The following is a 12,149-nucleotide window of genomic DNA, read 5'->3' on the forward strand; positions in this document are numbered from 1 at the left end:
CCCTCTCTGTGGGGGGCAAAGATTCACCTCCAATAGTCAGCGATGGCACCAGCTGACTATACCAGGACGCCAGAAGCCACAGCCACTCGGTCTTGGAAGGGTTGAGCCTGAGCTTATTTCTCCCCATCCAGACCCGCACGGCCTCCAGGCAGCAGGACATCACATCAAGGGCATCATTGGGGTGGTCTGGGGTGGAAATGTACAGTGGGTGTCATCAGCGTACTGATGGACTCTCACCCCAAAACCACAGATGATCTCACCAAGCGGCTTCACATAAATGTTGAACAGAAGGGGCGAGAGGACCGACCCTTGTGGCACTCCCCAAGCGAGGCGCCTCAAGGTCGACCTTTGCCCCCCTGCCAACACAAACTGCGAACGGTCGGAGAGGAAGGAGGAGAACCACCGCAGCATGGTGCCTCCTATTCCTAACCCCCTCAACCGCTGCAGCATGATACCATGGTTGATGGTATCAAAAGCCGCTGAGAGATCTAATAGGACTAGGACAGACGAGCAACCCCTGTCCTGAACCCTCCAGAGATCATCCACCAATGCAACCAATACCGTTTCTGTGCTGTACCCCTGCCTGAAGCCCGACTGGTACGGGTCTAGATAGACAGCTTCATCCAGGTGCTGGGGAAGCTGTCGTGCCACCACACTCTCAACAACCTTCGCCACAAAACGAAGGTTGGAGACCGGACGGTAGTTTGCTAGTACAGCCGGGTCCAGGGAGGGCTTCTTGAGGAGGGGCCTCACCACTGCCTCTTTCAAGTTGGCGGGAAAGGCACCCTCACTAAAGGATTAAGGAGCAATGTTCTTGTATGTCAGTGAGAACATTCCATTTCAACTTTAATCACAGAGCATTTTAAAACATATTTAATGGACAACTTTTTAAATAGTTTCTGGAGATTGCTAAATGACTATAGCTCATTAATTTTCAAGAAGGTCAATAAGACAAAGAGAATAAAGAATGTTCTGTTCAGCAAGACATTGTGGTGCTTGTATCTGACCATGTACAAAGATGGAAAATGAATATAGCCATTTGGTATCCCATATTTGTCAACCCCCTTCTATATCCATGAACACTGCACTGTTAACATATACAAGGAATAATATAAATATATATAAGTAAAACAAATAGATTAGAGACATTCTTTGTGCCCATTTCTTTACTGCAATTTTGCAACGTTTTACCACATTTTATTGTTTTTATATTGTTGCACTCCTTACACCTTAAATCATCTATTACTAATCTGCTGTCTCATAATCTAATAATTTCTTATCTGTTGTTTAGTAAAAACCAGTGCAATTCCCATTCATCAAAGCAAAATAATTTTTTACAGTCTTTCCCCACTTTTTAAAAAAATTTAAAATGATATTTCTGAATGTACAGCATTTGTATTTGGCAATCCTAAGTATTAGACTACATTTTCTGACTTGCCTCTCATAATAGCCATAACCAATTCCCACAAATAAGAATGATGTTATTTGTGCATGTATGTGTCAAATCATGAATTTCTGCTGGCTAACTCAAATTATCTAGAAAGTGGGTTCTGATTCAGATTCTGATGTAATAGGTCACTCAGTTTGTTTGCTGTTCCAAGATTTATATTTTTGTAAAAGTCTTTCAGAGAAGTATTTTTAATAAATCCAGAGAAGTAGTTTCAGTGTGATTTTTAAAGCATTAAAATTTTTATGAAATTAAATAATAATCAACCAGCAGCATTTTAGTTCTGAGAGTAAATTATACAATAATACCGGTTATTGAATACAGAGACAAACCCTTTGAAATCAATATAACTGTATATAAATGTTCTAAAACCCAAAAGGGTCTCAAACTCTCTGGGTCACGTTGCCGTCCCGTGACATTTCACGATGTTTTTCCCATTTGTGGAGCTGGGGTGGGCATGGCCGCCAGTTCGATACCCCTATTTTAAAATAAGGATATGCAGGGAGTGAATTGTCTCAATGTTTTTTTGTTCTTCTTTCCACTCCATACTCTAAGCATGCATACTATCTCTCAAACGTTAAAGAAAAAGATCAAACAGAGAAAGGCATTAATAATGTGAGCTGGAACATGTCTCCCTCTGTACAAACAATCTTCTCCAAATTGAAATATAGGTCCAAATAATGAGTAAAAGCTAGAGTTAACATTTTTTTTTAATTCATCAAAGTTCAACATTGACATCATTCCTCTTCTACAATATTTATGAAATAAATAGTTTTAAGCAGGAAGCATACGTTGGAAATAAATAGGGTGCTTGGCTATTGCTTATGTTATAACACTGGAGGGGATCCAAGTAATCTGGGCCTGCCAGATTAAATGTCATCCATCATGAAATAAAGAAGAAGGGAGCTGATTTTTGGTAATTACCCTTTCCATTCTAACTCTTCCTCAATTGAGGGGGTCCTTGGTGTTTTCTGAGCTTGTTTGTTTTCTTGCAGATGTTTCATTACCCAAAGTAAGTAACATCATCAATGCATGATAGGACTAGCAGTGATGATGTTACCTAATTTGGATAATGAAACATCTTGGGGAAAAAAAAAAAAAGCAAGCTCAGGACCCCTTGTGTCAACCTTGAACTACAAATATTCTCCTTTATTGGTCTTCTTCCATTTCTGCTCCAAAGAGGGTCCCAATTCTCCAGAAGATATTTGAAGAGGTTATAAGGACTGCAGGAAGTCACAGGAAATGTTAAAAGTCATCCTTCCTTCTCTTCCTTTTAAATAGTATTTTTTTTATTAAGAATTAAAATTTAAAAAGATTTTAAAAAAACTAATACAAACAACATAAAATAAAAGAATAAAATGGAAAATAGAAACAGAAAGAAAAGGAAAATAGAAAATAAAGAAAAAGTAAGAACATACAAAAGAAAATCAATATACAATTATTTCCCCCCTCATCACAAGTATAAACAATTGTAGTAATTTAATCATTTCTTAAAATACAACAAATATGGCGTACTTGTTCTATATACCATCTCTTTATCTATAAACAAATTCTTAACGTCTCATCATTCAGTTCTGGTCAGCAAAAGGCCATTAAGGATTACCAGAAACAACAATATAAACTTGATCAAATAAACCAACTTACCTTCCTTTTACCTTCAACAATTTAGATCTTTAATATATTTAAATAATGTCCTATAATTTAATATCTCTTCATTTTCTCTTTGATCCTTATCATAAAATTTTTCAAAACTATAACAAGTTTTCCAGCACAATATAGTTACCTTTTTGGATCACTCTTCTGGTTTGTTCTTTGTATATTCATTTAATTATTAAGACATCAGCTGGTTTCATTTGCATATCCAGTATAGCACCTTTTTCCATATCGTTCTTGCAGCCTGTCATTTTTAAATCCAATTTCAGATGAGTCTCAGTCTTGTCCTGTAAAACTTGTTCCTCTTCCATAACATTTTTTAAACACAGTTGATCTATAGAGCAAACATTTTTTAAAATTAACTTCTGGTATATTGTTCCAAAATAATATTCAATATATTCAGAGTTAAGATATTTTGCTTCATTCTGTATTATTATCCATCTCTCTAAGGAAGATGGGTGGTTAAGGAATTTAAAATATAAATAAAATAAATAAATTAGTAAATCAGATTTAAGTGTTCCTTACCTTTAATTTAAATCTTTAGTTTCTTATGGTTCCCTCTAGTGTCCAACCTTCTAAGACCCATTCCATCATAGTTTCTTTTTAAGAATTTAAAACAACAGCATTTTTCCACAGGAAGAATTCTTATAATGAATTACAAAATCTTATTTCAAATCTATCTGAACCCAAAAACAAAGATCTAATCACCATTTGTCTGTTTATTCCAAAAGAATTTTTTGTAATGTCCTTAAACTTGTTTTTAAAACTTCTTTCACTAAGGATTGAACAAAACTTACCTGGTGCTATAAAATGTATCAACCCAAAAGTTCCTAATAGCTGAAATGCATTTAACAAGCAATTTCTGAAAATGATTAGGCAGGGAAGTATGAGAATCCAGTGTCTTTTTAAAAGATACTGACTGCAGTTTGAATGGAAAGAATTTTTCGTAGACCTGCCAGAGACCTCTGTTCTGAGGTCTTCTCATTAGAAGCAACTGTATAGACTACTTATGGGCAATCTCAGATCCTCTCCTTGTTTGGAGAGGAATTATGAAGAGCTGGTTCACTTGTGCTGGTTCCTCATTCCATTACAGTCTTTGGCTCAATTGTTAGCAGAGCCATGTTCAGTTCTTCATTTCTTCCCCAGAAGTCATTCCTCCTTGTATCCTGTTGAAAAATGTAGAGAGAACTACTCATGTATCATATTATTATAATAAAAGAGTATTCTAATTATTCTGATTGCTTGAAAATTATTTTGTTATCTTACGTTGATTTTGTAAAGAATTGCTTCAGCATGGATTGTGCACCATAATTATAGATACTGTATAGCCAGAAACCAGATTAATATCCATCCACACAATGTGCTTTGGGCCAACTGAATATACAACACACCTTTGTTAGATTTCTCAATTGCAGCCACACCTACCTCTTCAGCTGCTCTAACTTGACAAGACAAAGACTTGCTAAAGGTAGTCAAAACCAAAAGAATGCAGTGTGGTTATTCAAACTGCCAAATCCAAGATTCCCAGAAAAGAAACTGCAAGAATTTCAGTTATTATTGAGCAAAGTGAAAGAGATATTCAAGAAATCCTATGAATCTTTCATAGGCTTCATAAAAGGATTCTATGACTTGTTAATTACACATATATAAGAAAGTTTTCATACATTAAAAGTCTATCAATGCAATCCCTTATATGTCTCCTCAAATATAAACCTATTGAATCCAGTACATACAGTGGAATCGTATCAATATTCACAACATGAGAAAAAACCCCATATTGATAACCCAGATTAATCAATAAGAGTGGGTTAACTCTTGTTCCTACCAGTATAAACAAGATGGGCAGTCATAAGAGATGATGGAAATTGCAATATGGCAATAGCTTGAGAATCAGAAGTGATTCAGAACTGATCCCTTCTTTCAAAAATTATAATCAAGGATGTTTTGAGGTAATATAACTAATAGAGGTAGTTATATGATAATATAATAATACCTAGTTAAAAAGCAATAGCAACTGTCCCTTTTAAGGTGATAGGATGGTTAAACATATTTAGCTTAGAATTTATTTTCAGTGCCACTGGCTCAATCATAAACTATTCAGACAGTCCACAATTATCTGTGATTTAAGAAAGTTGTATGACTGGATTTAATTAGATGCTGCTGTCATTGAAACACAGAGAATCCTGACCAAAACTCATTCTTTTCCTCCACCACTAAAATATCTCATTCCCACAAAATAGGAAGTGAAGATTTCTTAAAGGGGGGGAGGGGAGTAGTTTGCATGAAAATCCAAGTTAAACATGACAATATCTATGCCTTACAAAGAATCATTCCCAAACTTTATGATGTACACATTTAAGTTTTATTCAACACAATAAACTGTAATGCCTGTGAAGTGAATCACAGTAAGAAGCATATTCTAAAACTTTCTGGAGAAAATCACCCTTTTACCAACCAGATGGTTTCCTCCCTTCAAAGAAAAATGAAGAAAAACAGTACCCATTTAATGATAATTACTAGCCTTTCACAACCTGGTAATCAGATTTAGGCTACTTCTATTATTCCACTCAACATGTTTACATGATTTAGGATGATGGGAACCTCAATCTAACACTTTTCATTCATACTTTGTTGGGGGAACCTGGTCACTAATGGGCACTGGGAAACCTATAGTAAATCATGTACTAATCCCACATTAATCTGGATTACTATTGCTATTTATTGCAAAGCCACAAGTTTTGTCTGTTCTTGCTACAATTCTCTGTGAGACACTAAGCTGTCCACAGGCATGACCACCAGTGCCAAATTTGCCACAGATCTTAATAACACAATATACCTTATCCATCTTGTGTAACTACTGTAATCTTTCAGGTGACAATCCTACTCACCCTAAAGGCTGCTGCCACAGCTGCTCCCAATATCCACTTTCTTTTCTTTCATAATGTAAAAGAAAATGCCCCTTTCCTACATTCTCTGTTCTTACATGGTATAGTTTTGGGTTTAATTTTCCTTCCCTTCCCTTTACCTTACCTGGTAGAGTTGGCCGATGTTGAAGATGGGAAAGCAAGTAGATCTTACAAATGGCTGGTTTCATTCACCAAGAAACACAAAACCGAAGAGATGTCTTGGGAAAACTATATGTACTTTATGAACTGTAAATTTCAGGTGGCCTTTCTCATTTGCTTCTTACATTAAGTAGCCTTTATATAATGAAGGCCAGAAAAAGCAGGGTTATGTGCATGCGTATCAAGAAAGATTTGAGTCTACTTTCCAGTTCTTTGAATTTGGGGGTTGAGATTAAGACGGATTATTACTTTCAACATCTTATTGTCATCCATGGATTCTTGCTGAATTCTGTATTCTAGAGGCAATATGCAGATGTCAAAACAAGCTTGTATATCTGCACACTGCTCCTTTGATGATGCTTCACGGGCACTTGCTGGAGTTCTATGCAACATGAAGGCATATTGTCACTGTGTTATTCTGTCATCTCAAAAAAGAACATTTTGTAGTGTTTGGAACCAAGTCTTCTTACGGTATTTAGATTTAAACCTTCAAAACTCAGTTAAAAAATAGCCCATCCTCAATATGTTTTTGTTCTTTTACTGAAGGAAATCATAGGCAAACTTACTATCTTTTGAGTTGTCTCAAAAGCCAGAAGGCTTCTGTCCAAAATGCTCTAAATTTAAACTAGGCCAATAGACAAAGTATTATATTCTCATTTGAAACAGTATACATCATTTTAGATCTTTACAGATATATCTTATAATTTTATCCTACAGTATGTTCCAAACAATTTTGGAAACTAATTCTATATGCTGTAATGCCATATTGACTTCATAAAATTGTGTTGACCAAATGACTGCTACTGTTTTTATTTCCATCTGTCCTCAAAAGGCATAATTTATATTAAGCTTTTTTTTTTAATGCTTCAATTTCTTAAGATATTCACAAAGGAAGAAGAGAAATTTTTTTGTTAAGATTCTCATTGGGAAAAAGTAGAAAAAAGTATATGGCACAGAATGGCTTGGATTATTTTTCTGCGTCTGATGTACATATACAATAGCTGATACTTTTCTACACTTTCTCCAAGTGGTGGACAATTTCAATTCCAATATATATTGGACTCCATTAATCCAAAAACTAATATACTCTTTTGCAATATCCAGTTTTCACAGCTGTATATTAAGGGAAAAGTCAGTGTTTGAATCATTCTGATCTATGATGCTGTTACCATGTCCTTATTATTTACTATCTTATCTAAACTCTTCCCTAGGGTTAATGTCTTTACTTCTCCTGCCTTTACTTTCCATGTTTATTATTTACTTTAACTGAGCTCAAGAAAACAAAATTGCTGCATTCACTTCTTTGTCATCAATGAATTCATTCAGACTTTTGTCACTTTCCATGTTAAATTTCATATTGAGCTCTTTTAAATTTTCTTTACTTTTGGCTTACAAAGTAACTTATTTTATTTTTATTTTATTTATTTATTTTATTTATTTTATTTTATTATTTTATTAACTGCTTGGTTCTTGAAGGACTGCTCTTAACCTTCTTTATGCAATTCATTTTTTTCCCTTTTTCATTGGTTCTTAATTATCTTGGTATTTTCTCATTATAGATTTATATATAGTATTAATTAATGCTAAAATAAAAAATGAGCAAAGATATTTATGATTTGGTTAGGTATAATTTGCTTTTATGAAGCTGCCTTCATGCCTCAATGCTAAATGTTCAAATAGCTATGGACTCCACTATACTCATTCAATCACTTGCAAGTGGACTGTGATCTAGGCTGCTGTGCACCTCCCTATTAAATTTTCAAGGGAAGTATTGCTTTCTATAAGCAAGACTTAAGGAATTGATAGAATTCCATAGAGTTGGAAGGGACCTAGAGTGTCTTTTAGTTCAACCCCATTTTGGGTGTGACTCTTAAAAGATTTTCCATATGGCCCATCCAGATACTAAATACACACATACACACACGCAGGGAGGGAGGGAGGGAGGAAAGGAGGGGGGGAGGGAACTGAATTTTCATGAAATCTCTTACAAACTCTGAATTCCTGTGAAGTTCCATAGGGTGAAGAAGCCATCTGTGCTTTGTATACACTTGATCCAACAAAACGACACAATGTGAAAAGCTCTTTTCTCTTGTTGGCAATGAACGGTAAAAGTAATGTTAGTAATAGCTTCTGCAGGCTGAGGAATGACATAATTGTCACTCGCTTATAGCACAGGCATCAGATACCACCATTTGTCAAAAGCTTTGTTTTGATTCATATCTTCATTTTTAAAAGTAGACCATAACGGTTGGGGGGCTTTCTTAAAAACCAGGTTCCTGCTAGCACAAAGGGGGTTTCTAGATTGCTGTGGAAGAATTTTTTTAAAAAAATCATAATTATTCCATATTATGCAACTCTCTTTTACTAGAAGAAAACATTTGCTTTAGCCATAAGTGCTTGAATTTCAAATTGTTTCAAAATCTTATTGCATGGCTTGCCTCTCAATCATAATCTGTAGCAACTTGACCCGGTATCTGTTATTTAACACAGAGCCGTAGCCATGAAAGACTGGGCTGTAAGCCATTATGCACATATGTTTTTTGAAAGCCTGATATTTTCATTTTGCTTCAGATGACCTTAACTTTAAGGAGCATCCATTTATAGTATCCAGATTTTTCCCCCCGGTAAATATTGTTTTTCATTCTCATTCCATCTTTTCCATTGACTGACTGCAAAGATCTAGAACTTGGTAAAAGAAAGCTTGTTTTAATAAATTCTTTGCTGTGCAGTTTAAGATCTCAATGGGGCCATGCACTTTTGAAAGACTGCCTGCTTACTGGAGCAAATGTTTAGAAAAATAACACCTAACTCCAGCTAGATTCCTTTTTCCACTTCTCCTAGCCTACTGTTTTTATAAATAGGCTGAGCTGAAATGCAGAAGCATGTCATAGTTTGTTTAGGTAAGTACGTGGCAAAACAAATTGGCCCAGTTTCTATATGCTTTATGTATGCTTTGCTCCTTTTTCTTCTACTTGGATGTCACTGGGAATATATATACTAGTTTATGCTACAATGGAATCTGGCTTTACTAGTAATTACTTCATCTAGAAAATCAAGACACCATAATTCATTTGTGAGTGTAGAAAATTCCATTCTATTCATCACATAGAATGAGAATTTCTAGTTATTTCATTAGCAAAACTCAAAATTAGTTTATATGTCTAGCTTTGGCTCAAATCTTAGTTTGTGGTTCATGATTACTAAACTGAAGTCAATTAAAATTCCAATAATCTTATCAAATCAATTAAATGTTTTCATCCCTCTTCAACATGTGAAATTCTATGAATGATCTGGAATATCTTAGAGTTTTGTTTGAGAAATGGGTGGGTCTTCTCCTTCAGATTCTTTTTCAAGGAAGAGAGGAAGGATAACACAGAGACATCAATTGTAGCTTTTCTAGGAAGTAGTAGCTTAAGGTTCTTGGAAGATAATACACATAAGTCCATATGTCATTGTATTGGCAGAAGGGTCAGTAACACGATATTTCTGAAATTGATGTTTATGGTTTTTCTTTTTGCATCAAAGGAGACAATTGGCCAACTTCCACTGGTAACTGGAGGTGCCTAGAAAAACACCACAAAATCCTGCACATGTTAATTTACAAGTTTCATTGACTCAGTAGGAATTATTGCTAAATTGGCTAGATTTATAGATTGTAACCTATGTTCCTTGAAATTATTGCTATATCACATATTATCATTTTGCAATATTCATTCACAGAACAAGACTAACGAATGCTTCCCCAAAAGATCTAGATGGTTTGATCTTTTGGCATTCTTTTCTTCCAGATGCTGGGCTTGCTTTATGTTATTTTATTGTATTACAATTATTTTAATTCAGCTTTTTCTTTTAATGACAGTGGTTCTTTTCCTCTTGTTCATTTCATTTGCTCGGCAATGAGGCTCCATGGATGTGTGCATGTACATTTATCTAAAGAACAAGTGCTTTTTTATATTCAGAGCCAGAAGAAGGAAAAAAGCTCACAATGTTAATGAATTCAGAACTCTTCAGACAGATCCTCATACCATTGATGGTTGAACAAAAGAAAGTCTGTTTTGTTTTCTTCCTTGAGCAAAATTTGGGTCACTTTGCTGATGAAACCGAGTGAAAAGAATAACCAAAGCAGAGACATTTAATTAGGATTTCATTAATATGCACAGAATTCTCTAGAAGTCCTTGAGAGGCAGGCAAATACTTGCAAATGCAGTGGATCCATCCCAGGGGAGGTGGTCACCCTTCCAGTTTTCAATTACTTACTTGCTGAAATGAATGTTTATTTTTCTCTTTACATTCATCTGAAATTATGTACTTTTGCTGTTGCTGCTGCTGACTGACATTTAATCAAGGAGCACAGAATTTGTCTTCGTTTGTTTATTTGCATCTCCCTGGAGTTAAAACCATCATGTATAATCCTCCCTGACTATCTTACCCGCTTAATAACTCTACAAGGAAGTTTTTATATAAAGAGTTAGTGACTAATCCAAGAGCACTCAGTGATTTTAATGGTTCAGTGAAGTTCTGAATCGGGATTTCCCCGAATGTCCTTTGACAGCACATTTGCTGGTTTTTAGATTGCTTGCCATTTATGTAGGCTATATCAATCAAACATCCCTCCATATAGTCACTTCCACTACTGTTTTTAAATTGACATTCTCTGATCCAGTAATCCAGGAAAAAGATCTGATGGCATATTTTTGAAATATAGAGTAAATTAAAGTAAAATGAAACTATGGGTTTTGTTCCACTGTAATGATCATTGTGGTATATATTTTCACCAGCAATTTACTATGCCAGTGGATTACTTGTAAAAACAAATGTCATATTGCTCTCTGGGCTTGCTGTTTTCTTGCAGACGTTTCATTACCCAAATTAGGTAACATCATCAGTGCTAGTTAGGAGTAGGCTGTGCTCTCAGTTTATATTCTAGTAACCTGAGAGCAAATCCCACTCCATACTAGCACTGATGATGTTACCTAATTTGGGTAATGAAACGTCTGCAAGAAAACAATCACGCTCAGACAGCACCAAGGACCTTCCATTTCAACTGTGAGCTACAAATATTCTCCTTTATTGGTAAAAACAAATGCATCAATATATACCAAATAAAGAGAAAAGAAGGGGGAAAGCAAATTACTTTAAAAAACAAAAATAAAATGAAACCAACAACATCATAAACAAAAATTGAGAAAATTAATCCTTCAAGCGGGCAAGATAAGTGATGAGACAATATTTCCACTTGCTGCTCCTTTAGGTACAGAATTCTTCCCTAATATCCTAGGTAATAATTTTATCCTCACTTTATAAAGCTTCTCAGTTTGAACAAACAATGGATATTTGTAAAATAGTAATTTTGAGTGCAAAATAGTAATTTTAATGTTATTGAGGAATGCCAATGTCTTTTTCAGAGGTTTTCCAACTGCATGTTTTCCAGTACGCATATTAATTCAGGAAGCATATATTACTTCAGCTTGTATTAAAATGAGAGAGAAAAAAACACCAACCTAGTCCATCTTTACCTCAGGAGGCTTCACCAGCAATTTATTATGGCTTCAGTGTTGGCTTTTCCCCACATCCTACCTTTCGTTATATTTTTAACTTTTACAGCCGTCTTCATTTTCCTGAGAAGCATTTCAGCAGAGCTTATAAATGGAACTTTCCTTTTCTTTGTGTTGTGGGAGTTCACATCCTCTACCTTTTCCTTCTCACAGATCTATTCTCTGAAAATTCCAAGCCATATGAAAACAGCATTACAAAGAAAGAAGAGAGAATTTTTCACCTAAGGTGTTTTTTTTTTTTTTAAATGTACTAATGGAAGGAAGCTGCTGGCATCAAGGCAGATAATGAAAATCACACATTTCATTAAAACTAATGTAAGCATGCCTTCCTACAGCCAGCCCTCTTCTTAAAAGATCACCTAAACCAGGGGTCTCCAACCTTGGCAACTTTAAGCCTTGGCGTACTTCAACTTTCAAGGTGTTGGTTAT

General features: G+C 35.2%; 1 long non-coding RNA gene across 3 annotated transcripts; it reads right to left on the bottom strand.

Moving 5' to 3' along the window:
• Positions 1 to 1,602: 1,602 nt before the first annotated feature.
• LOC148114620 (uncharacterized) lies at positions 1,603 to 11,929 on the bottom strand. Of its 3 annotated transcripts, XR_015733112.1 has the most exons (3): positions 4,367 to 4,496; positions 3,231 to 4,266; positions 1,603 to 1,925 (listed from the first exon to the last, which is right to left on the bottom strand). It is a non-coding gene; the product is annotated as an uncharacterized LOC148114620 (long non-coding RNA). The 3 variants fall into 3 exon arrangements; XR_015733111.1 differs by lacking the exons at positions 1,603 to 1,925; positions 4,367 to 4,496 and adding an exon at positions 11,743 to 11,929 and having other exon boundaries at positions 2,140 to 4,266; XR_015733110.1 differs by lacking the exon at positions 1,603 to 1,925 and having other exon boundaries at positions 2,140 to 4,266.
• Positions 11,930 to 12,149: the final 220 nt, after the last annotated feature.

This window comes from Pantherophis guttatus, chromosome 3 (genome assembly GCF_059756535.1).
Source record: "Pantherophis guttatus breed Tessera chromosome 3, ASM5975653v1, whole genome shotgun sequence".
Lineage (NCBI taxonomy): Eukaryota > Metazoa > Chordata > Lepidosauria > Squamata > Colubridae > Pantherophis > Pantherophis guttatus.